General features: G+C 47.1%; 1 long non-coding RNA gene across 5 annotated transcripts in view; it reads right to left on the bottom strand.

The window, feature by feature from the left end:
• Positions 1-13,654, bottom strand: part of LOC121820353 (uncharacterized) — a 71,042-nt gene extending 57,388 nt beyond the window's left edge. Inside the window, exons 1-2 of one of the 5 annotated variants that reach the window (XR_009595087.1) lie at positions 2,652-2,750; positions 2,469-2,550 (exon numbers count right to left, since the gene is read on the bottom strand). This is a non-coding gene — a long non-coding RNA (uncharacterized LOC121820353). Of the gene's footprint in view, positions 1-2,468; positions 2,551-2,651; positions 2,751-12,628; positions 12,777-12,929 lie in introns of those variants that run through there. The other 4 variants (XR_009595084.1, XR_009595085.1, XR_006060864.2 and 1 more) reach the window with 4 other exon arrangements.
• Between the last annotated feature and the right edge of the window lie 10,179 nt (positions 13,655-23,833).

Genomic DNA, 23,833 nt, shown 5'->3' with positions numbered 1-23,833 from the left:
TGCAGTGATTTTATTCTTGGGAATCCACTACATGGCAATAAAAGCATTTGTGCCTCAGGACAGATGTACAAGAACGTTTATTGTAGAAATTTTCATAACCGTTAAAAAAGACAAATTGGAAATGCTGCAGACACTCATGAGCAGGAATAGAATACACACACCGTGGAATATTATGCGACAGCTACAGAAGGATGCATGGGCGCCAGGCCAGTTGCATCGGAGGGAATTGCTTAAGTGAGAAAAAGGAAGATACAAAAGAATACATATTATATTCTAACCCACTTTTTGATATGCAAATTAATTCTAAAAATACTCTCAATTTATGCTTTATGACTGAATCTGAGAAGACCTAAACTGAGTTCAAAGATGGCAGAAGAATTTATGTTGATGTGTGGCAGAAACCAATACAACATCATAAAGCAATTAACCTCCAATTGGGGCTTCCCAAGTGGCTCAGACAGGAAAGAAGTGAAGCGAAGTGAGAGTCGCTCAGCTGTGTCTGATTCTGTGATCCCGTGGACTATACAGTCCATGGAATTCTCCAGGCCAGAATACTGGAGTCGGTAGCCTTTCTCTTTTCCAGGGGATTTTCTCAACCCAGGAACCGAACGCAGGTCTCCCGCATTGCAGGTAGATTCTTTACCAGCTGAACCACAAGGGAAGTCCAGACAGTAAAGAATCTGCCCGCAGTGCCAGAGCCTGGGGCTTGTTCCCTGGGTTGGGAAGGTTCCCTGGGTTGGGAAGTTTCCCTGGAGAAGGGCATGGCAACCCACTCCAGCATTCTTGCCTGGAGAATCCCATGGACAGAGGAGCCTGGCGGGCTACAGTCCATGGGGTTGCAAAGAGTTGGAAATGATTGAGTAACTAAGACTTTCACTTTCAAAAATAAATAAATTAATAATAATAATAATAATAAAGATGGCACAATGAAACACTTGAGCACTCTTAGACCTACTCACAAGCTCCACTGAGCCTACAAAGTATATGAGAACAGCCCAGACAGAGAGGACATCTGAAACAGGGCTGTTTCTGGAGTCACTTTCTTCTCTTCCTGCAGAGGGCTCCATCCAGGTGAAGAGGTTGCTCTCCTGGGCTTTTGCTTTCTACCCCTGTGAAAGCCCTCCAGCATCTGCTTATGTCATGCACACATCAGTCAGCAATTCTGCTCCTCCGCAAGCCCTGTCTGCCCGGCCCACCGCCCAGGGCCTGGGAGCTGACCCTCGCTGGTCCGCCCTGAGGGGGCTCCCCTTCCTGGTGCCTGCGTCTCAGGTTGTGTGATGTCTCGCATTTGCTGAATCCAGGCCTTTACTTTTGAGATCCCCTTAGGAGCTTTCCATGGGCAGGCCTGGCTCTGGCTTCACCCAGTACACGTGCGGACAGAGAAAGATATGGACACACCTGGCTGTAATCATAGGCTCTGGGGGAGAGTAAGTCAAGGGTGGAAACTGGGTGGTAAAGGGAAGACAAGAGAGGGAAAGGGGAGCCAATAATAAAAGGAAAAGGAAAAGAGGAGCCACACACAATCACATTTATGCATCTGGAAAAAATTCTATATATGTTAAGACATATATAAAGACATTAAAAATTAAGAAGGCGAAGAGAATATACTCCTTGGCTAATTTTAAAAGGATTAACACAAAAGATGCCAACTACCTGACTGTACGAAGGACTCCATCCTTCCCTCCCATTTTCCGTATCGCACCCCGGGGAAGGGTTTTGTGTGCAGAACTGTGAGCTCACAGGCTGCCATTTGGCTCCTTGTGTCCCCTTAATGCAGCTTCCTAGAGCATATTAGCTGCTTTCCTACAAAATTCTACCATGAATAATTGAAATGAAGCATTACCAGCCAAGGCAAGAGACACAGGCTTGCTGATCCCGGAAGACCTCACATGCCGAAGAGCATCTAGGCTTGTGCGCACAACTCTTTTTGAGCCCAGATGTTACAACTTCTGAAGCCTGTGCACCCTAGAGCCTGTGCTTCCCAACAGTAGAAGCCACTGCAATGTGAAGCCCACATTCCGCAACTAGAGATTAGCCCCGGACCTCCACAACTAGAGAAAAGCTGGTGCAGCAACCGAGACCCAGCACAGTCACAAATAAATAAATAAAAATTTAAAAATAGCTTAGCCAAAAAAACAGAAATAGACTCACAGGCAAAAAAAAGAAACAGTTACCAAGGAGGGGAAGGGGATGGGGGAAGGATAAATTAGGAGTTTGGGATTAACAGACACTATTGTGTATGAAACAGATACACAACAAGGATCTATTCTATAGCGTATATCTTGTAATAAACTATCATGGAAATGAATCTGAAAAAGTATATATTTATATATACATATATATATATATATATATATATATATATATAACTGGTGTCTCAGATGGTAAAGAATCCGCCTGCCGTGTGAGAGACCTGGGTTCAATCCCTGAGTTGGGAAGATTTCCTGGAGGAAGGCATGGCAACTCACTCCGGTACTCATGTCTGGAGAATTCCATGGGCAGAGGCGCCTGCAGGCTACAGTCCGTGGCGTCATAAAGAGTCAGACGCGACTGAAAGGTTAAGCACAGCACACAGCATGTATAACTTAATCACTTTGCTGTACACCTAAAACACTGTAAACCAACTATACTTCAATTAAAAAAATAAAGACCTTTCTACAAAAGATTGACGCCTATGGAGAACTCCAACCTGCTCTCCCAGAAATGGCTCTCCCAGAAACGGCATGATGGCGGGAGCCGAGAATGAGGTCTGCATTCTTTGGAGGGCAAGGTTCATAGCTTCACATTCTCCGTCTCTGGCTGCCTCCCCAGACACATAACTCAGCGCCCAGCATGCACTTTTAGTTACTGCTTCTTCAGAGAGTGAAATGCAAAGTGCATCTCACACATATCTTCTTCCTTTGGAGAAATTTAGGGACATGTTTTCTGCCGGGGATGCCTAAAGGCTTCCTGGGCTGGACACCCAGGTGTGTGGAGAGCTGTGACACTACGTCTCGGTGTTGTGCGTTCTGACACTGTCATATTCTCTGCTTTTTACCACATAGTAATTATTGAAAACATATATAGATCTGGAATGAAAAGATCTTGAAAATACCAAGAATCAAAGCTAGATATATGTATTTAAAAAAATATTCTTTTGCTTGAAATTCAGTAACAACAATTATAGTAACTAAAGGGCTTCCCAGGTGGCACTCATGGTAAAGAACCTGCAGGAGACATAAGTGGGCTTGCTCCCTGGGTCTGGAAGGTCCCCTGGAGGAGGGCATGGCCACCCACTGCAGTGTTCTTGCCTGGAGAATCCCATGGACAGAGGAGCCTGGCGGGCCACAGTTCTTGGGGTCACAAAGTGTCGGACATGACTGAAGTGACTTAGCTTACAGTAACTAATATATTCTGTTTCAGGCACTCTGCTGAGTCAGTTCAGTTCAGTCGCTCAGTCGTGTCCGACTCTGTGAGTTCACTCACAGAGTGAGACTCGAGTTCACTCTGACTCACATCCAATGAGTCCATGATGCCATCCAGCCATCTCATCCTTGGTCGTCCCCTTCTCCTCCTGCCCCCAATCCCTCCCAGCATCAGAGTCTTTTCCAATGAGTCAACTCTTCGCATGAGGTGGCCAAAGTACTGGAGTTTCAGCTTTAGCATCATTCCTTCCAAAGAAATCCCAGGGTTGATCTCCTTCAGAATGGACTGGTTGGATCTCCTTGCAGTCCAAGGGACTCTCAAGAGTCTTCTCCAATACCACAGTTCAAAAGCATCAATTCTTCGGCACTCAGCCTTCTTCACAGTCCAACTCTCATATCCATACATGACCAAAGGAAAAACCACAGTCTTGACTAGAGGGACCTTAGTTGGCAAAGTAATGTCTCTGCTTTTGAATATGCTATCTAGGTTGCTCATAACTTTTCTTCCAAGGAGTAAGCGTCTTCTAACTTCATGGCTGCAGTCACCATCTGCAGTGATTCTGGAGCCCAAAAAAATAAAGTCTGCCATTGTTTCCACTGTTTCCCATCTATTTCCCATGAAGTGATGGGACTGGATGCCATGATCTTCGTTTTCTGAATGTTGAGCTTTAGGCCAACTTTTTCACTCTCCTCTTTCACTTTCATCAAGAGGCTTTTTAGCTCCTCTTCACTTTCTGCCATAAGGGTGGTGTCATCTGCATATCTGAGGTTATTGATATTTCTCCCAGAAATCTTGATTCCAGCTTGTGCTTCTTCCAGTCCAGCATTTCTCATGATGTACTTTGCATAGAAGTTAAATAAGCAGGGTGACAATATACAGCCTTGACGCACTCCTTTTCCTATTTGGAACCAGTCTGTTGTTCCATGTCCAGTTCTAACTGTTGCTTCCTGACCTGCATATAGATTTCTCAAGAGGTAGGTTAGGTGGTCTGGTATTCCCATCTCTTTCAGAATTTTCCACAGTTTATTTTAATCCACACAGTAAAAGGCTTTGACATAGTCAATAAAGCTGAAATAGATGTTTCCCTGGAACTCTGCTGAGTACTACATATGTAATATTTTATTTCATCCTCACAATATCTTAGTGAGGTACTTACCTATTATTCCTGTCCTACAGATATAAGAATTAGGTTAAGGAGACCAAATACCTTGCCCAAAATGACTCAATAAGTGACAGCATGCTAAGCTGCTTCAGTTGTGTCTGACTCTTTGTGGCCCTATGGACTATAGCCCGCCAGGCTCCTCTATTCATGGAATTCTCTAGACAAGAATCCTGGAGTGGGTAGCCAATCCCTTCTCCAGGGGATCTTCCTGACCCAGGGATCAAACCCAAGTTCCTTGTGTCTCTGCATTGACAGGTGGGTTGTTTACTACTAACGCCATTTGGGAAGCCCATAAATGATGACACTGGGGTTTGAATTCAGTAAGTTTGACTTTTCACTATTATCCAATTCTAACCCTCACCATATGGGGCCATACATGGCATCTTAGCTTTGATTAATGATCCATTCTGTTAAAATAAGGATGAGATGCCTTCCAGGATGGTTATTCCCCATAATTATAGGAAATCTCTAATTTCCACATACTTCAGGTTCCAGGGACTGGGCAAATTGGAAAGAGGGAGAGACCAAGCCTAACAGAACTCGTCACCCCAGCCCAGGCCTCAGACACCCAGGAGAAGCTCTGAAAATGCGAGCTGGGACCTGGGTTTCAGGCCCTAAGGAGCATCCCAGGTGGAATGACAGGGGGTGGGAAGGTGACAGGACCGGCATTACCTCTGGACCCCACCAGCCACAGGCTCTCAGACACCCTTTCCTATCTAGACCAGGGTTGGAAGTTCTCAAACTAGCCAGGTTGGACCAGCTCTGGAAGTGCACACGGCATCAAAGGTTAATTAAACTACATAGAACTCTGGGGCAGCCACATCCCTCCCTGAGGGGTCAGCAAGGAGCGCAGAAATGGTACCTGTGTTTCTGTTCAAATAAACACCCTCTCTGCACCTTTGGGTTCACAGTTTGGTTCTTCCTGTGACACGGCAGCGGGTGGAAGAGGAGGGGAGGAGGTTTCAGCTTATCACGTGTCTGGAGGGAGCGGGCAGCCTGAGCCACACTCGCAGGTGATGGCAACAGCCCCTGGACTCCAGGACCTTGCTCCCACACCTCTCCCACTCTCACCCTCCCACCCCATCCACGCTGCCCCCCCCACTCAGAGGGCTGGGACTGAACACCCCCACCTCCCCACCTCTGATCTCCGGGGAAGAGACTGGCACTGGCTTTAATCAATCATGCCTATATAATGAAGCCTCCAGAAAACCCCCCAAAAGGATGAGGTTCAGAAGAGCAAGCTGGGAAACTTGTGGAGGTGTGGGAGAGGGGCCACTATGAGACCATGGAAGGTCCGATCTCCTTCCCACGTCCCTTGCCCTATGCATCGCTTCTATTTGGCTGTTCCTGGGTTATATCCTCTTGTAACCAGTGATCTAGTGAGTAAACTTTCTCTGAGCTCTGTGAGCTGCTCTAGCAGATTAATCAAGCCCAAGGAGGGGATTGTGGGAACCCTGGACTTAATAGCTGGTGGGTCAGAAGCACAGGCGACTGTCTAGACTTTAGATTGTCCAGCATCACTGAAATGAGGGGCGGGCTGTCTCGTGGCGTGAGCCCTTAACCTGCAGGCTCTGTCGCTGTCTCCAGGTCACATGACAGAACTGAGTTAGATGTAGGACACCCAGCTGGTGTCACAGCATTGCTTGAAGTGTGGAAAGCCCACACCACTGGTGTCTGAAGTGAAGCAGAGCTGTCTTGGAGTATCAGGAATACAGGAGACACACAGGAGTGGGTTTCCTTTAGGATCTGAATGGAATCGGAAAAGAATGGTGGGGGGCTTCTCCGGTGGTCCAGTGGCTGAGATGCTGTGCTCCCCATGCGAGAGGCCCAGGTTCAATCCCTGGCCTGGGCAGGGAACTAGATCCCACATGCCACAACCCAGACCCAGCAGAGCCAAATAAATAAGCATTTAAAAATATTTTAAAAGAGAGAAAGGAAAAGAATGGTGAGGAAAGCAGAGGCATGAGATCCCACGTGGCTGGAAGGCAAGGAGGATCACTGCTCCTGGGCGCCCAGCATCTCAGCCTCGCACAGCGGATGATCAGCAGGCGCTTGTGGGCTGAGTGCATGACAGCGTGAATGAACTGACATTTCGTTGGGGGGCATTTAAAATGGCTTTATCAAGGACATGGCACTCGGAACCCTGAGAACCTGTGGGAGGAGGTGGGGAGCTGGGGAGGTGGGGAGCTGGGGAGCTGGGGAGGTGGAGAGCTGGGGAGCTGGGGAGCTGGGAGGTGGGGAGGTGGGGAGGTGAGGAGGTGGGGAGGTGGGGAGCTGGGGAGCTGGGGAGGTTTGAAATGCTTGCTAGTGGGAGGAAGACACCCTAGAGGGAGATACGGCCTGAGCAAAGGTATGGAGTCGGGAAAGCCCAGGGCTGATCAGTGAAGGAAGGGCCGGCGAGTTAGAGCTGTGATTTAGATGATTCTCCTGAGCAGTGCTTTGGAAGAGAGAGGCTGGAGGCCAGAAAAGCTAGGGACGGGGTAGAGAACAAGAGCTGTTTCTCGGTGTATGTGTTCCTCTGCAGGTTAGAGGGGCGTATGGGCTGCTATGGGCTCAATTACATTCTCCCCAGACTCCTATGTTGAGTCTTAACTCCCAGGACCTCAGGATGTGACTGCATTTGGAGACAGAACCTGTATAGGGATGATTTAGTTCAAACGAGGCCCTCAGGGTGGGCCCTAGTCCCACCTGACTGCTGTTCTTATAAGAAGGGGAAATTTGGAGAGGGAAAAGTTCTAGGCAGGCACACGGGGAAGGACCATGAGAGGTCACAGCAAGAGGTGGTGATCCACAAGCCAAGGACAGAGACCTCAGTAGAAGCCAAACCTCCAACACCTTGACTGTCAAGCCTCCAGAAATGGAGGAGAACAAATTTCACTTGCTTGAGCCACCCACCTTGTGGTACTTGGCTACAACAGTCTTAGCAAAGTAATATAACCCCCAGTTAATTTTCAAAAACCCTTTGGTCAACAGACTGTGCAGGGCATAATGTGTGCAACTTTTAGATCATGTCCTTTTTTTTTTTTTTTTTGATAGTTAAGAAGGTTTATTTACAGAGAAACACACTCCACAGACTCCACACCCCACTCGTAGACAGCATATTAAAATGCAGAGACATCACTTTGCCAACAAAGGTCCGTATAGTCAAAGCTCTTGTTCTAGTAGTCATGTACAGATGTGAGAGTTGGCCCATAAAGAAGGCTGAGCGCTGAAGAACTGATGCTTTTGAATTGTGGTGCTGGAGAAGACTCTTGAGAAGAGTCTTGTAGTCCAAGAAGACTCCTTGGACTGCAAGGAGATCCAACCAGTCAAGCCTTAAGGAAATTAAGCCTGAATATTCACTGGAAGGACTGATGCTGAAGCTGAAGCTCTAATACTTTGGCCACCTGATGCGAAGAACCAACTTATTAGAAAAGACCTTGATACTTGGGAAAATAGAGAGCAAGAGGAAAAGGGGGCAACAGAGGATGAGATGGTCAGATAGCATCCCTGACTCAATGGACATGAGTCTGAACAGACTCTGGGAGATAGTGAGGAACAGGGATGCATGGTATTGTTGCAGTCTATGAAGCGGCAAAGAGCTGGACATGACTTAGGGACTGAACAACAACACCCTGCAGACAGGGTGCAGGCCGTTTCAGAAGGCAGGAGCAGCCAGAACACATCCGTGTGAAACAGGGTGGAAGGGGCAGGAGGGGACCTCTGTGAAGGAGTGGCCTAGCCCAAGGACACAACACACGCTGATTAGAACCAAATGAGTCCAAGATGGCTGACGCATTGACCTCCTGAACCTCAGTTTACACCCATTGTAACACATCAGCAAGCCAAATGATACCCCCACAGACACCATGACAGTCCCAAGGCTGACACCAAAGACCAAAAGATGGGCAGCGGCCCAATTCCTGGGGATCTCTACCCCCTCCCCCAAAAGAGCTGGAATAGTCCTCCCACTCACTAGCCTGTGAAATTACTCAGCCCATAAAACCTAATCACATCACCTTTTGAGGCCACTCTCACCTTCTGAGAAGGCCCACCCTGTCTGCAGAGTGTGTTTCTCTCTAAATAAATCCACTTCTTACCTATCACTTTGTCTCTCACTGAATTTTTTCTGTGATGAGACATTAAAAACCTGAGCTTCATCGAGTCCAGAAACCAGGCGTGCCATCTCAAGGCCATGGGTTTTGACCAAGTTCGAGTCCTGGCTGAGTGGGTTCGAGTTCTGGCATGTGGGTTCAAGTCTGGGCCTGAGGTGAATGGGGCACTGACAAGGCAGGGGGCTTGGGCTGCCCTTCCCGCTCGCCTTCCCCTGGGCTGTGGGTTAGTGCTGGGCCATCGCTGTGCACAGCAGGCACCCCTGGGGGAGGCTGAACAGCAAAATGGAGCCAGCCAGGGCCCCTTCCACAGTCCAGCTGGTGTTAGGAGTGTCGGTATGAACCATGCTGTGAGAAAAAGAAACTCCATCTCTCATTGCATCAGCCTGGCTTGTGTCCTAATTCACAGCTGCAAGCAGGCTGCTCTCAGTTCTAGCTGGTAACTAGGACCTATATGGTGAGGCCATGGGGTGTGGACAGGAAGGCAGAGCCTGAGGAGAGACTGTGATGGGTGGGGTCCGTCAACACTTAACAGAAAGAGGGGTGGGTGCCCTGTCACCTTCTATTCCTCCTTGGTTTTCTCCCTGTGCTCCCATTAACCTTCCACCTCCTCTAACTTCTGCTCAACCCTTCAAAGATTCTTTAGTGGCCCCTCCTTTTCTCCTACAGTCTTCTGACAAGAGGCCCCATAGACTAGAGCGAGCACGCTGATGCCTGCTGGCGAGAGTCGTCTTGCAGCGAGAGGTCCTGGTAAGGAACAGGGTGCCGATGGGGAGAGTTCAGGAGGGGCCAAGAGGAGAGAGGAGACGCCACGCCACGTGTCATACCAACCTCCCAAGACCTTTCCTGTTGGAATTCATCTTGGCTGAGAGACGCACACGCCACTAGGAAGGACCCTGAGTCTGATTAGCCAGAAACAACGAGGAAACCAACCCCACCACCATAAACCCAAGACCGCAAGCCAGAGCAGTTCTCCTGGGTTCCCTGAGCCTGCTGCTCTCTGACGGGGCAACCCTTCCCAGTGAAGTCTTTTGCTTCGTCAATACGTGCATATGTCTCCTAAGACAATTCATGTCCGAGTGTTAGACAGAGCCACTCTTGGGCCTTGGAAGGGGTTCCCCTTTCTGTAACACCAAGGCTCTGCTGTTCCAAGTGTGGGACAGCCCAGAAAACCCAGAATTAAGAACACTTTTTCAGTTACAAGGCCCATGAAGAAGCTCAAATTCATTCCAATAAGAAATAAGTAGTGAGCACTTACTCTGCTTGCCTCATGCTAGCCCTCTGAGGGGTTGTGGGCTGATTGATAATGGGGTCGGTGTTACTAGGATATAAATAAGAGGACTTTAGATATTTCTTAAATGACTGTAATATGCTAGGTGCTTTATAAAAATGTGCTTTCTCATTGAAATCTCATAATTCTGCATTTTCAAGATAGAATGAATAATTTCATTTTTGAATAATTCATTGGTCATTCATTACTTGCTCTCAACAATTAGCCTATATTTTTCTACATAGATAAAGAGACCAGAGTTCAGAGTGAAGTATTTACTTAAGCTAAATGATAAGAAGAGGCCTGAACTGAAGAACTAGCCTTGCCACTCAGTAGCTGTGTAACCTTGACAAGTTACTTACTCCCTGACTCCATTTCTTCATCCACATTAAATGTTAACAGTAAGAAAACTTAACTGTGTAGGAAAGCTGAGAGAATTAAAAGGGAAATGGCATGTAAAGCGTTTAGTTTAGAGCCTGGAATTATACCATTCATTTAACAAGTGTTTTTTGGGAAAAAAAAAATCCCCCAAAGCTTGGCTCAGACACAGAACAAAAGGGATCACTATGCTTTTAAGGATAAGAAAAAGCTATCTTAATTAAAGAGGCTTTAATCATTTTTCTAAGAAAACAAACTGATGACCCTGGCATTGAAAGATGATGGTGACAGTGATGATATGATGTTATAGGCATTTATTGGTCTCTGTGTCAGGCACTTCCTTTAAGCCCTTCATGCAAATTATGTCATTTACGCTCATTAATGAACCTACAAGGTGGTCCTCTTGTCTCCATTTCACCAGTCGGGAAACTTAAGGTTTTCAGGAAGCTTCCCAGAGGCTCCCTAGGAATTGGTAGAGTCTGCGTGGAGCCCAGGCACAGAACATCTGGTCTATTTTCCATCTTTTCCAAACTATTCCAATTCATGCTGGTGCTGTTTTTCCAAGGACGCAACAAACCATCTGAATCTTTCTGGAATGTGAACACTTCACTTTTTGTCTTGTCATTCTTTTTCTTTCCTATAACCTTTCCAGAGACTATTTTAAAATACATACATACTAGAAAAACTTAAAAATGATCAGAATTGAGATCCTTAGAGACTCTTGCCCCAGACATGGCAAAAGTCTTACCCAAATGTTTTCTGGATACAAGACTCAAGACCATAATCTGTTTTCCTCCAGACTAAATTTTTGTTTTTCTTAAATCTGGTTATTTTCCTTTAAAAACTTGTTCTAATAGTTTTGACATCGAATTTTAAAACTGTGTGGGCAAGGGGTGGTAGCGGGCAGAGAATAGAGTTCTGATCTCATTGTGTGCATTTAACAGGCTTCTAATTCAGAGATTCTGTGGTTTTTTTTGTTTTTTGTTTTTTTTTAATAGGTTTGAGGTTGAGTAGGGCCAATAGCTTTTTGAGTCTGAAAAGAGATACTGCTTAAGATTCTAGAATGAGTGAGAACTGGGCACTGGTTTTGAGACTCATCGGGTACTGGTTTCTTTTGTTAGAAAACTAGGATTAAGTATAAGGTGTCCAGAAAATAATCCAACAGTCAACAGCCAGGCCAACTGCAGACAATCACAAGGCATGGGGAATCCAGCCCCAGTGAGCTCTCCTACCAGGCAAAACATCTGCACTTGATGCTGAAGAGCTGCAAGTTCAAGGAGGCTGGACTGACCGAGGAGCACCCCCTGGTGGGAAACAGGGGACCCAGCCCAGAGAAAATGCATCTCCATCTCCCCACAATTTGCTTTGTTCACCAAGGGCACCCTCTCCTTCCTCCAGAGCTAACTCTCTGGAGGACTACCCTGAAGCAAGCGACATTCTCAAGGGCTCTGTCTCACTTGGCTCTTGCCCAAAGGGTTCAGGCTAGAGCAGAGTTTCTCCAAGCCTGGAGGGAAGACGGCTCCCGCAGCATAACCACCAGATATGCACTGGGTCTCTCCCAGTCCTGTGGAATCAGAATCTTGAGGTTGAGTCTCACAAATTGGCCTTTTCAACAAGCTCTCCACTAGCCTGCAAACAACTGGAAAAGAGGAATGATGTGCTGTCCAGGGCGGTCTTCCTGGAGCCTTGCACAGAATCTGTGACTGACAAGTACTCAGCAGTTATTAAGTTATTTAGTTGGTGTCAGCATCCAGAGAAAGGGTCTCCTGGAGGAGCTCAGGCCTGGAGAGGCTGGGCAAGACCTCCTAGACTCTGGCTTGGGCAGTGGCCTCTCTCGTTTGCCCCCTTTGCCTCGCCCTGTGGCTCAGCCACATCTGAGCACCCCCAGCCCTGGCCCAGAGCCCAGGAATGCCACCGTGCAATCAAACGCTTCTCTCTCCAGCAAACTGCCAGATCAACCAAGCTGGCTTCTCAGGACTAGAATTTGACACAAAAGGAGCCAGCCTCAAATTTGCAGACAGCCACACTGCCCCGAGCCAGGAGGGTAGTAGAGCTAGATCAGTCCTAGGGAGGAGACTGGAACTCTTGGTGGTTTAACCTCAATTAAAATTTGAAGGGCCATCAGCCCCCTTCAAATCACATGACCTGGCTCTTGGTAATAGGGATGCTGTGAGCATTTTACAGTGTGCCTACTACAGTTCATGGGGTCGCAAAGAGTAGGATATTGCTGAGCAACTAAAACTTAGAGCTTTCTTACCCAGACATTTGCTTCCAGGCAGCAAGGTGCCTAGGGCTCATCTACCCTGGGCTGGACTGACTTACCTTTTTATGGGGGTCTCCCAGTGGCCAGCGCTCTAGCAGCCTGTAAGTGCTCAGCCTGTGCTCACATTTGCGGCAAAGATTTCCAAGAGTGTTAGGACAGATAGTGAAAGTGAAGTCACTCAGTCGTGTCCGACTCTTTGTGACCCCATGGACTGTAGCCTACCAGGCTCCTCCCTCCATGGGATTCTCCAAGCAAGAGTACTGGAGTGGGTTGCCATTTCCTTCTCCAAGACCACATAAAACAGAGATAAGAACAGAGACTAGGTCTTAAGACACCCAGAAAAAAAAGAGATGTTCTTACCATGCAGGGGCCTCCGGAGGACTTCTCGTCCGGTCCAGTCCCCTTGCCGGGAACTTGTCCATCTCACCCATCAGTAGAGGATTCACTACCTTTAAACAACCAGTTGCCCAGTCCAGTCCTCTAGATAGAAGCCTGGCTCCAGTCAGGCCAGGATCTTTTCCCTTAACCACCCAGCCCCTACAACTAACCTCGGCCTTATTAACTGAAGTGCCTCCTATGTCAGTCTTCCCCAGACCACTACCTCAATCTGTAGCAAGCGTCCTTGCTATAGGTACTTAGCTTGCCTCTGCTAATCCCAAACTCCCGTTCCTACCCTCCCATCCCCCCAACCTTGGCAACCACAAGCCTGTTCTCTATGTTGGTAGAACATAGAGATGCTTTGTAGATGCATGGATTTGCACTGTATTTTTTTTGTGGGGGGGAGGCTGTGCTGAGTTGCTTGCACTTGGCTGAACCTCGTTGCTGCGCATGGGCTCTCTCTAGTTGGGGTAAGCTGGGGCTTCTCCCTGTGGTGGTTCCTCTCGTTGGGGAGCACGGGCTCTAGGCACGTGGGCTTCAGTAACTGCTGCACTTGGGCTCAGCACTCGCGGCTCTCAGGCTGTAGAGTGCAGGCTCGGTTGTTGCTGTACACAGGCTTGGTTGCTCCATGACACGTGGGGTCTTCCCTGACCAGGGATCAAACTCATGTACCCTGCAGTGGCAGGCGGCTTTTTAACAACCGGACCACCAGGGAAGTCCCCTAGTAGGGTTTTAACAGAGGTAACCCTTCCTTCTTTCCGTTGTTATCCAAAGCAAGGACATTTCAGGGTTGGGGAAATATTGTGCAATTTTTCTTCACATGAACTTTCCTTTTGAAACACTTAGTACTAGCATTTTATCAGTTTGTACGATCTTGTTGAAAACATCCGGGTATTCTAAAAATAGAACTGGAATCCTGCTTATTATTATGTGGGCTTTGCTGGTAGCTCAGTTAAACAATCCGCCTGCAATGCAGGAGACCCCGATTCGATTCCTGGGTCGGGAAGATCTACTGGAGAAGGGATAGGCTACCCACTCCAGTATTCTTGGGCTTCCCTTGTGGCTCAGCTGGTAAAGAATCCACCTGCAATGCAGGAGACCTGGGTTCGATCCCTGGGTTGGGAAGATCCCCTGGAGAAGGGAATGGCTACCCACTCCAGTATTCTGGCCTGGAGAATTCCATGGACTGTATAGCCCATGGGGTTGCAAAGAGTTGGACATGACTTTCACTTATTATTATCTATTTTCAGCCTAGTCCTATGGAGGGGTGAGGATAAAAGAGGGAAATTTCAGTGATTGAAAAAAAAAAACTTTATGAAAGAAAAAGAGAGATTGATTGTCAGTGAATTGCTGTTAGTCTATTGCTTTTCTTCTTCTGGTTATTTTGATTTGATTGCAGTCTTACAACATAAGACACGGTGGCACTTTTCTCCCATCAACTTTGCTCTTACAATCGGGTCCTTCAGAAGCAGATACAGAGCACATAGTCCCTTTCCTCTGTCCTTCCAGAATTAACATCCCACCTCAAGTCCAGTGGGATATTCATTCTGGTTATTTGTTATGATATAATTTTGCCAAAGATATAAATAATGCTTCGCATTCAAAAGTTCTTAAGAGAGAATAGAGCCCTCCTATCATCAGTCAGCCGGTGAATGGATGCTGGTGGGCTGGATGCACCGGGAGCATCCCTTTCCTTCCCTACCATTCCTTTCATCTCAGTCCCTTTCTCACCACTCTCCACTCCCAAGCTTAAGCATTTCTTTGGGAGGTTAACTTTGTTTGCCAGGTTAACTTTCATTGAAATGATGGTGATATTAGAAATCAGAAGAACTATGCCTTCTCATTTTAGCATTCCCCAGGCCTAAGCAACTACTGAGTCTGCGTGCCACAACTAGAGAGTCCGTGCACCTTAGTGAAAGATCCCGCATGCCGCAACTAAGACCCAACGCAGTCAAACAAATAAATAGAGAACACATTTAAAAAACCCTACTATGTGTCAGACACCTGTACTGACTGCTTTACAGGCATTGTGCTATTTCATTTTCATAAAAACGCTAGGAGGTAGAGATTGTTATTATTTTTTATTGATGAAGAGCCTGATGCCCAAAGGTGATGAAAATCACAAGGTCTTAGGGGATGCACCTGGGTTTAAATCCAAGTCTGTGTAGTTCCAAAGACTCCCTCTCCATCAAATCGTTATACACAAAAGAGAACGAGTAAGTCTGTGATCAGTGTATCCAGATGTCTCCTGGGTATGTTGTATTCCTGTATATTTTATTTCTATAAAGAATGAGGGGATTTGGCCTGGAGGCAGGGAAACTGCAGTAATTTAGGAGAGAAGAAATGTCTTGAATAGACAGCTCTTTATGACTACAGCAGCTGTAAAAGTAGGAAAGGGCAATGGAAACATGTGCATATGAGTATGTATAAAACATTGGGAGAAACTGTGACTGCCAATGACCTGATTGACCTAAAAGGGCCAGTGAACTACAGTGTCTTCTGAGAATGAGTTCATCCTGAAGGTGAACGTCAATCCACTGGCAAAAGAGGGAGATAACAGGGAAAGAGCCTTTTAGTCAAGTACTGTATGGAAAGCTAGTGAAAATGGGCGCCAACATGCATTTTGTGAACAAGAAGGAGGGGTAAATACTCGAGGACCACCCCCACCCACCTCCTGCTTCGTGGGGCCCAACCAGAGAGAGGTCTGGGCACATGCAGACACTTCCTGGAAAATCTCTCCCAGTAAAACACTCAAGAGGGACCTGAGAGACAGGGTTTGGAGAAGTCAAACATCTCAGGGCTGCTGGATTTACTAAGCTCCAACACACACCCACCGTTCTCTTTTATTTTTGTCCTGAGGAGACACACTTAAGAGATCGTAGCACCTCACACGTGTGTACATAGTGTTTAAAAGGTAAGAACAGCGCTGGGAAGGCTAAAGGTAAAGCCACCTCTTTCTCTCCTGTGGAGGAAAGCAGTCTAGAACTCTAGAGAATTCTAGAGAATGCAAGGAAGTTATTGAAGAGACCACCTTGGTTCTGCTCTGATTTATTGCTCTCACTGCAAGTATGGCAAATCAATACTAGCAGGTGTTGGTAATCTATTATTATTATTTTTATATGGCTGTACCAGATCTAAGTGTTGGCACAGGGGATCTGTGTTACAAGTGGGACCTTAGTTCCCTGACCAGGGATTGAACCCGAGCCCCCTGCATTGGGAGCATGGAGTCTAAACCATTGGGCCACCAGGGAAGTCCCAAAACGTTATTACTAATGATGAGTACCTGTGGCTCCCGTCACTTCTGTTCACGATATCCCTCAGTGTGCAGCATCTACGTGTGTGTTCCTTAATACTGCAACTGACAACCTGTCCCATGTGCTGATTACCTAATTGTCAAGGGTAGCCTGTGAGGACAAAAATATGTTGGTGTCTTGACGTAAAACCAGAAAATGAAAATCAGATAATATAAAGAGCAGAGGGAAAAGCCACCATGAAGAAAAATGCCAACCCAAGAAACATAACTGAACATTTTGCATGGGCAAGATCTTCCAAGCATGCCACCAAGTGGCAGCATCTGAGCCCAGGTGTCTCACCTGGATGAGTACCTGCGGTGAGGGGAGAAGTGTCCATAACATCGGGTGAGTGCTAATAGATTTTGGCAACAACTTACACTAAAATTGAAACAAAAAAAATCATGTGACTGGATTTAGGGTAAGTCAAGGAGATGACTAGGGCATGAACTCGGGAAGGCACTCCTCTGAGCTGACCCCGCGCCTGCCTGACCCTGAGCGAGGCCTCCTGACCTTTGTGTCCTGGGTGCCTCTCTTCCTGCTGCAGCATTTCATTTCTATCAACCTTCATCCTCAGGCTTGAAATAACCCCCTGCGCAAATGAGGGTGGGGCAGAGGTGATGGTGAAAGAGGCTTGTGATTGAAAATACTAAGGGCAGGAAACAAAGGGGACTTGGTGACTGGTGGGCTGTGAAGCTTGATGCCAGCTTGGGAAAGGAAGCAGGGTGAATGAGACGGCAGAGCCTGAAGACCAGTGGCAGTGGGCAGCACCGAGCAGCCTGCTCCTGGTGGTGCTATGCTGTGCTTTGCTGTGCTTAGTTGCTCGTCGTTCTGACTCTTTGCAATCCCATGGACTGTAGCCTACCAGGCTCCTCTGTCCATGGGGATTCTCCAGGCGAGAATACTGGAGGGGATCGCCATGCCTGCCTCTAGGGGGATCTTCCCAACCCAGGGATTGAACCCAGGTCCCCTGCATTGCAGGCAAATTCTTTACCGTCTGAGCCACCAGGGAAGCCCTTAGAAATATACAGACACGCCTGATGGAAACTCTTTTTTCTCGGCAGATAGGCCCCTGGGGTTTCCACTCTTCCCATTAGGATGGTCCCCGTGTTTGTGACAACCACAGAGGCTATTCCAGCTCAGGAGATCCTGATATAACTGTGGTGAAGTGTATGAAGTTAATGAATTTAATGATTACCTAATGAAAAAGGAAATAAACCAAGGATAATAAACCAAGGATCCTTATCACTGACTGCTTTCTGTAGTTCCCATTGCTCATAAAAATATTTTATCATTTGACTAGATAGCAAGTGGACAGGTACAAGGTACCTGGAAGCTAAAAAAAATTTTTTTTTTTCTGGCAAGTGATGGTTTCTGAAGTCTCCCTGAATAGGCTGGTCCAAGATAAAAATCTCTGTCTTCGGGAGGTGGCTGTCTACATCGTGTCTGGCTTTACATCAGGTGCCAGACTTTACTTCGGGTCCCTCAGCTTTATGTCAGGTGACGGCTTTCCATCGCATGACATGCCTTTCCATCACATGATGTGACTTTCCATCACATGATGTGACTTTGCATCACATGACCCAGACTTACATCACCGTCTGCCTCTCAAGCCTGCAACTTCAAAAGCTGGGAACTTCACATTGATCCCAGCACCTAATGCAGCTTTTGGCATACAGCATGAACAGTGACACCCTTCTGCTGAGGGCAGGGGTGTGGGGACAGGACAAGAGACTCAGGCGGAAAGGAAGAAGGAAGAATGGGGAGGAAGGTCACCAGAATGAGCACAGCCCTCCCACCACTTTCACACGCTCCACACTCACTCCCACCAGCCCCGTTATCCAGATGCCAACCCTTGTGTAGGTCCGCAGCTTGGAAACTGTTAAGGCAGGTGTTTCTGGGTCCAGAGGCCTTCCTCTGGGAAAAACAGAGGGCAGTCAAACCCCAGAGAGCCTGCCAGGCTGGAAGTGCCCCAGCTGCTGAAAGCGGACCTTGTCCCTCCTCTGAAGCGAGGTAATTTGGGCCGGAGAGTCACAGGCACCCAGGCACCAAGCCCTCCTCTGTGGACACCTCCTGGGGATTCTGCCAGGGTCATCATCTCCCGAGCCTAGAGGGCCTACCTGGGCGCTACAGGTGGGCGTGCCGGTGCTCCGGCGCCCTCTAGTGGCCATCTGCGCTAACGCCAACTCAACTCTTCCTGCCTTCCTCCTCAGCTCCAGGCCAACCGGCGCGGAAGGGCGGGGGTCGGGAGTGGGGGGCGCTGCACCCGACCAGACTGATTTCATTCCTCCATCCCTCTAAGCGCAATGAAGTGCCCTACAGACATTTAGGATCTCTTGGAGAAGGAAACTCTTTTAGTCAATACACCTTAACCCTGAGAAGGTGGCTTCTAGAAGGAACGTGAAAGAAATATTGTATTTTTCTCCTGATGTTTCGAAGGAGAAATTGATCTAGTTTTCAAAGTCATAAGAAATACAAAGTTATAAATATGATGTTCTGAGCCAGAGACGGAAAAGAAATATTTTAGAAAGTTTGTTCTTTCCCCTACCCCCTTCTTTTGGTGCATGTCACAGCATGTGGGGTCTTAACTCCCTGACCAGAGATGGAACCTGAGCCCCCTGCACTGGAAGTATGGAGTCAACCCCTGGACCACCAGGGAAGTCCCAAAAGTTTATTCTTTTAAAAGGGACCTTTCATTGAAGACAAAATAAAGAATTCCCCTGTGGATTCCTTGAACTGTAAATACATACAGTCTCTCCGTTGACTTGATTGACTTAGTTGTGACCACTTAAAACAGAAAGCCAGGACTGTGTGTGTGCAATTCTTCTTCACAAAACATGCATGGTCACAGGGGCAGCTGCAGACAATGACTGTACAAACTGAATCATATCTATTGGGTAAATATTTCACTGGCTCCAAGAGAGAGCAGAACAATAAGACTCAAGCCTGCTCCTCTCAGTGGACCTGGGACACCCCCCACCCCCGACCACCCCCAAATTAGTCAAGATCATCAGCACCCATGGCACCAGTGCAGTAATTATCTCCAGGGAACCTGAGTCTCTCTGTGAGAGGAGTGATCAAGAGGGTTTTGAGTGTGTCCTCTGATATCGGTTCTCACACCTGTCAAATTAAACAACTAGAGTCAACAGTTGATCTGCGAACTCTCTTCCAGTTCTGAGCATCATAGAGTCAAAGGGATAAAGTTGTTGTCCACAGGCTAGCTTAGACAGGCTCTCCTACCTCTAAGAAAGCACCAAAATCACTGGACAAGGACAAACCTTCCCTAATAAGTCATCCCTTTCAAAATTTGTCTTTAGGGCTTCCATGTTTATTGAGCTAAAAGCTAGTGGTTCTTAAGAGGCATTCCCAATAACACAGCAGTCAGATAAAGGGCTTCCCAGTTTTTACTAACGTAGGGAAAACATATACTATATGTCACTTGTGTTTAGTAGTTCATAGACTAAGCAGATGGAGAAGGCGATGGCAGCCCACTCCAGTACTCTTGCCTGGAAAATCCCATGGACGGAGGAGCCTGGTGGGCTGCAGTCCATGGGGTCGCTAAGAGTCAGACACGACTGAGCAACTTCACTTTCACTTTTCACTTTCATGCATTGGAGAAGGAAATGGCAACCCACTCCAGTATTCTTGCCTAGAGAATCCCAGGGATGGGGGAGCCCAGTGGGCTGCCATCTATGGGGTCACACAGAGTTGGACACGACTGAAGCGACTTAGCAGCAGCAGCAGCAGCAGACTAAGCAGAAAGTTCCCACATCAGTGAGACGTCTAGTATAGAAAAGACTGAAAGTATATGTAGGCATTACTGTGTTTCGACTCTGCATTCACAAGATGGAGCAGATATCCACTGGTTCAACATAACGCTAACTGAGGTTCTACTATGCTTAGTTGCTCAGTCATGTCCAACTCTTTGCAACCCAATGGACTCCTGCCAGGCTCCTCTGTCCATGGGGATTCTCCAGGCAAGAATACTGGAGTGGGTTGCCATGCCCTCCTGCAGGGGATCTTCCCAACCCAGGGATCAAACCCAGGTCTCCCACATTGCAATCAGATTCTTTACCGTCTGAGCCACCAGGGAAGCTCAAGAATACTGGAGTGGGTGGCCTATCCCTTTTCCAGGGGATCTTCCTGACCCAGGAATTGAACCAGGGTCTCCTGCATTGCAGGCAGTTCTTTACCTGCTGAGCTACCAGGAAAGACCCCGAAGTTCTACTGCTAAGCCGCTTTAGTTGTGTCCGACTCTGTGCGACCCCAGAGATGGCAGCCCACCAGGCTCCCCCGTCCCTGGGATTCTCTAGGCAAGAATACTGGAGTGGGTTGCCATTTTCTTCTCCAATGCAAGTGGGAGATTGCCATGGGATTTGGCAAGAGTACTGGAGAGGGGTGCCATCGCCTTCTCCGGAGTTCTACTACATATGGTCTATTTCAAGTAGCATAGAAATAGATGCTTGACCCATTGATTGAGTTTGATTTTGGACTTGCCACTCACTTGCATAAGAATAACCAACTTCAAGAAAGGATTTGTAACTTCAGATCCCTTTAATTTGGATAACATACTTCCCTCAAAAGAAAAACCATTCTAGAACTTTTAGGACATCCTAAAAAGAATCAAGTTCTGTAATCTGTCTTGACAATTTACATTCAATCGGGAGAAAGGCAATTTTATTATCTTATGCTGGAAGGTCAGTTATGACTATAGGATAATCTTGAGCCATGTGACATTTTATAAAATTTAAAGTGCATTAAAAATGTTCTGTCTTGATATTTGGTGAGTCCAATGGACTAGCTATTGTTGCCAAAGCAATATGACTTTAGGCTACTGCAGGGATCTAAAAGTTTTTTGTTGGTTTGTCTTTAAATATTAACTTGAGAAAAATGGAAAAAGTAAATATAGAGGATAAATTCAGCTGCTTTTCTCTTAAAAATTCATGAAATACAGATCCTTTGGTTATCGGTTTAGTTCAGTTGCTCAGTCATGTCCGACTCTTTGCAACCCCATGAACCACAGCACGCCAAGCTTGCCTGTCCATCACCAACTCCCGGAGTTTACCCAAACTCACGTCCATTGAGTTGGTGATGCCATCCAACCATCTCATCCTCTGTTGTCCCCTTCTCCTCCTGCCTTCAATCTTTCCCAGCCTCAGGGTCTGTTCAAATGAGTCAGCTCTTCACAGCAGGTGGCCAAAGTATTTGGTTATATATCTGATTAAAAAAACACAAAGACTCATGAAGTGACTTTCCCAGATGGTATAGGGACTTTCTCATAATTGGTGAGGTTGCTACCATCAGAGTCCTTTTCTCATCTTTATTCTGCATTGAGGCCCCTCTGAAAATGTGAGATACTGATTACACACAGTATTAAAAACTTGCCTCCAACATGTTTGCCTGCAAATGGAAAAATCCTTTCTTAGTGTGACTAAAGGTAGCCATGAAGGTCCAGGGGCAAACCATATAAATAGCTTTTCAGGTGGTTTCCGAAAGATTCAAATGCAGACGAGAATAAAGACTTCACCATTAACCCACTTCTTTTTTTTCTTTCTGGCCGTGCTGCTCGAGGTTTTCTCGCGCTTCGGTGAGTGGGGCCTGCTTTTCATTACAGCGCACTGGCCTCTCCCTGTGGTGGCTTCCCTTGCTGTGGAGCACAGACTCCAGGGCGCAGGCTCAGGGGTTGTGGTACGTGAGCTTCACTGTCCTGAGGCATGTGGGATCCTACCGGACCAGGAATCAAACCCGTATTCCCTGCACTGGCAGGTGGATTCTTTTCTTTTATACTTTGTATTAACTTTACATTTTACTTAAAAATTTTTTTATTTATTTTTAATTGAAAGATAATTACTTTAAATATTGTGTTGGTTTCTGCCATACAGCAACATGAATCAGGTGTAGGTGTACATATACCCCCTCCCTCTTGAATCTCCCTCCCACCTCCCCCTCATTCCACCCATTCGTCCCATCCTCTCCTTCCCCCCTTCCCCCCGTGTCCACACGTCTGTCTAGCAGGCAGATTCTTCACCACCAGGGGAGTCCAACAATGTAGATTTGATGTCCATGAGCATTTTCACAGGGTCACATGTGAGCGAGCAAACCTTTGGCCCCATTCTAGACAAGCTCTTCTCATCAGACCATTCAGAACAGCCCAGGATTCAACAGCCTCTCCGACTATGGAAGGAACTTCCTTTTATGGAATGCTCAGGGGAAATCACCTGCTTTGCGCGTGGTTGGAGTTTGAGCCTGTGAAACCATCATGACTCTCCTCCAGAGACGAATGAGGAGAGGCTGGCCTTCGTTAGGGTGCACCCTGAACGCGGGTGTCCTGGCTGTACTTGCCAACCCTCCTCCTATTTTTATCCACCTCCCCACCTGTGAGTGCCTTTGACCTACTCTGAGCTCAGACCCCTGAGCTATTAGAGTGGCCTTGTCAGTCTTTCTTTAAAAATGGACAGGCAATAAAATGAATTGATCCTAGAAGCAGCAGATCAGCAATGGAAGTGAAAACCTCAGAAGTCATCTGATAACAGCCACAGCCACCCAGGGTTCTATCTTATCTGCTGGATCACAAAATGGGGCACGTTCCTAAACCTGAAGGGCATCCACTCAAAATAAATAAAGTTGTTGCTTGCTTCTGGCTCTTGGGGGAATTGCTATGCCATTTAACCCGTGTATACTCACTACAAAATAGTGGCATGGGTGTGAAACATTTTTGTTCTAGGAAAGGTTTTTCTGCAGAAGAGTGGTTCAAAGGGAAGGTTGCTGTGACATAAAGCAAAAAATAAAACACAAACGTCTTGGAGAACAGGGATCCTTCAGAGGGCAGTAGAAGAAAGGAATGGGGAGAAAACAATCTCTCTCTTAAGTGATAGTTTTTCCCAAAGAGTAGGGTTTAGTCCCAGTTTAAAGAGAACACTTTTAAATAGCTTGAACAGCTCTAAACTGCCGTTTAGGGAACTGAAAACCAAGGGAGCCAAGAACAATACTTAAAAAAAAAATCTTGGCAAAGCAGCAAGAAGATGAAGAGTTGGATTTGCATAGTTTTGAAGACAGGAGTAAGGAAGCAGACGCATCTCCTCCTGTAAGGCACTGAAATCTTAGGGCATCGAGGGTCACTCGCAGGGGCCAGGGGTGGGGCTGTTTGGGGTGGGGCTGTTTCTCTCAAAGTCTCCAGGGCACCTGCTCCTCCCTACCCGACCCCACTACTCCATGTACCCTTCCTTCCTCCATCTCTGGAACCCTTGCACGGGTCGGGGGTAACACTTCTTAACTGGCGCCCCTAGGGACCATCTCTACAGACTGGATTCTTGGCAAGTTCTGAAATGAGAAGTTGGACTTACAAGGCCAAGGGGGAGGGGCATGGTTGGATCTGGAGAGATTAGTAAGTATATATCTGGTTCTGCCTAAGGGAGGGTCATTTTTCTCTGGAAGCCTGAGCTTCCTGGTCCTGGACAAGGACTCTTCTCCCCCCTCCCACCTTCCCATGTGGCAGAAACTGTTAGCTGTTCCTCAAACCAGTTTCCTGGTCATCCTGGGCACGACAAGAAGACGTTTTTCAGCATCTCTTGTAGTAAAGCTGTGTGACTACTTTCT

The sequence above is a fragment of the Ovis aries genome, chromosome 9 (genome assembly GCF_016772045.2).
Source record: "Ovis aries strain OAR_USU_Benz2616 breed Rambouillet chromosome 9, ARS-UI_Ramb_v3.0, whole genome shotgun sequence".
Lineage (NCBI taxonomy): Eukaryota > Metazoa > Chordata > Mammalia > Artiodactyla > Bovidae > Ovis > Ovis aries.
The sequence above is the reverse complement of the archived record's forward strand: the minus strand, read 5'-3'. Positions and strand labels throughout refer to the sequence as shown.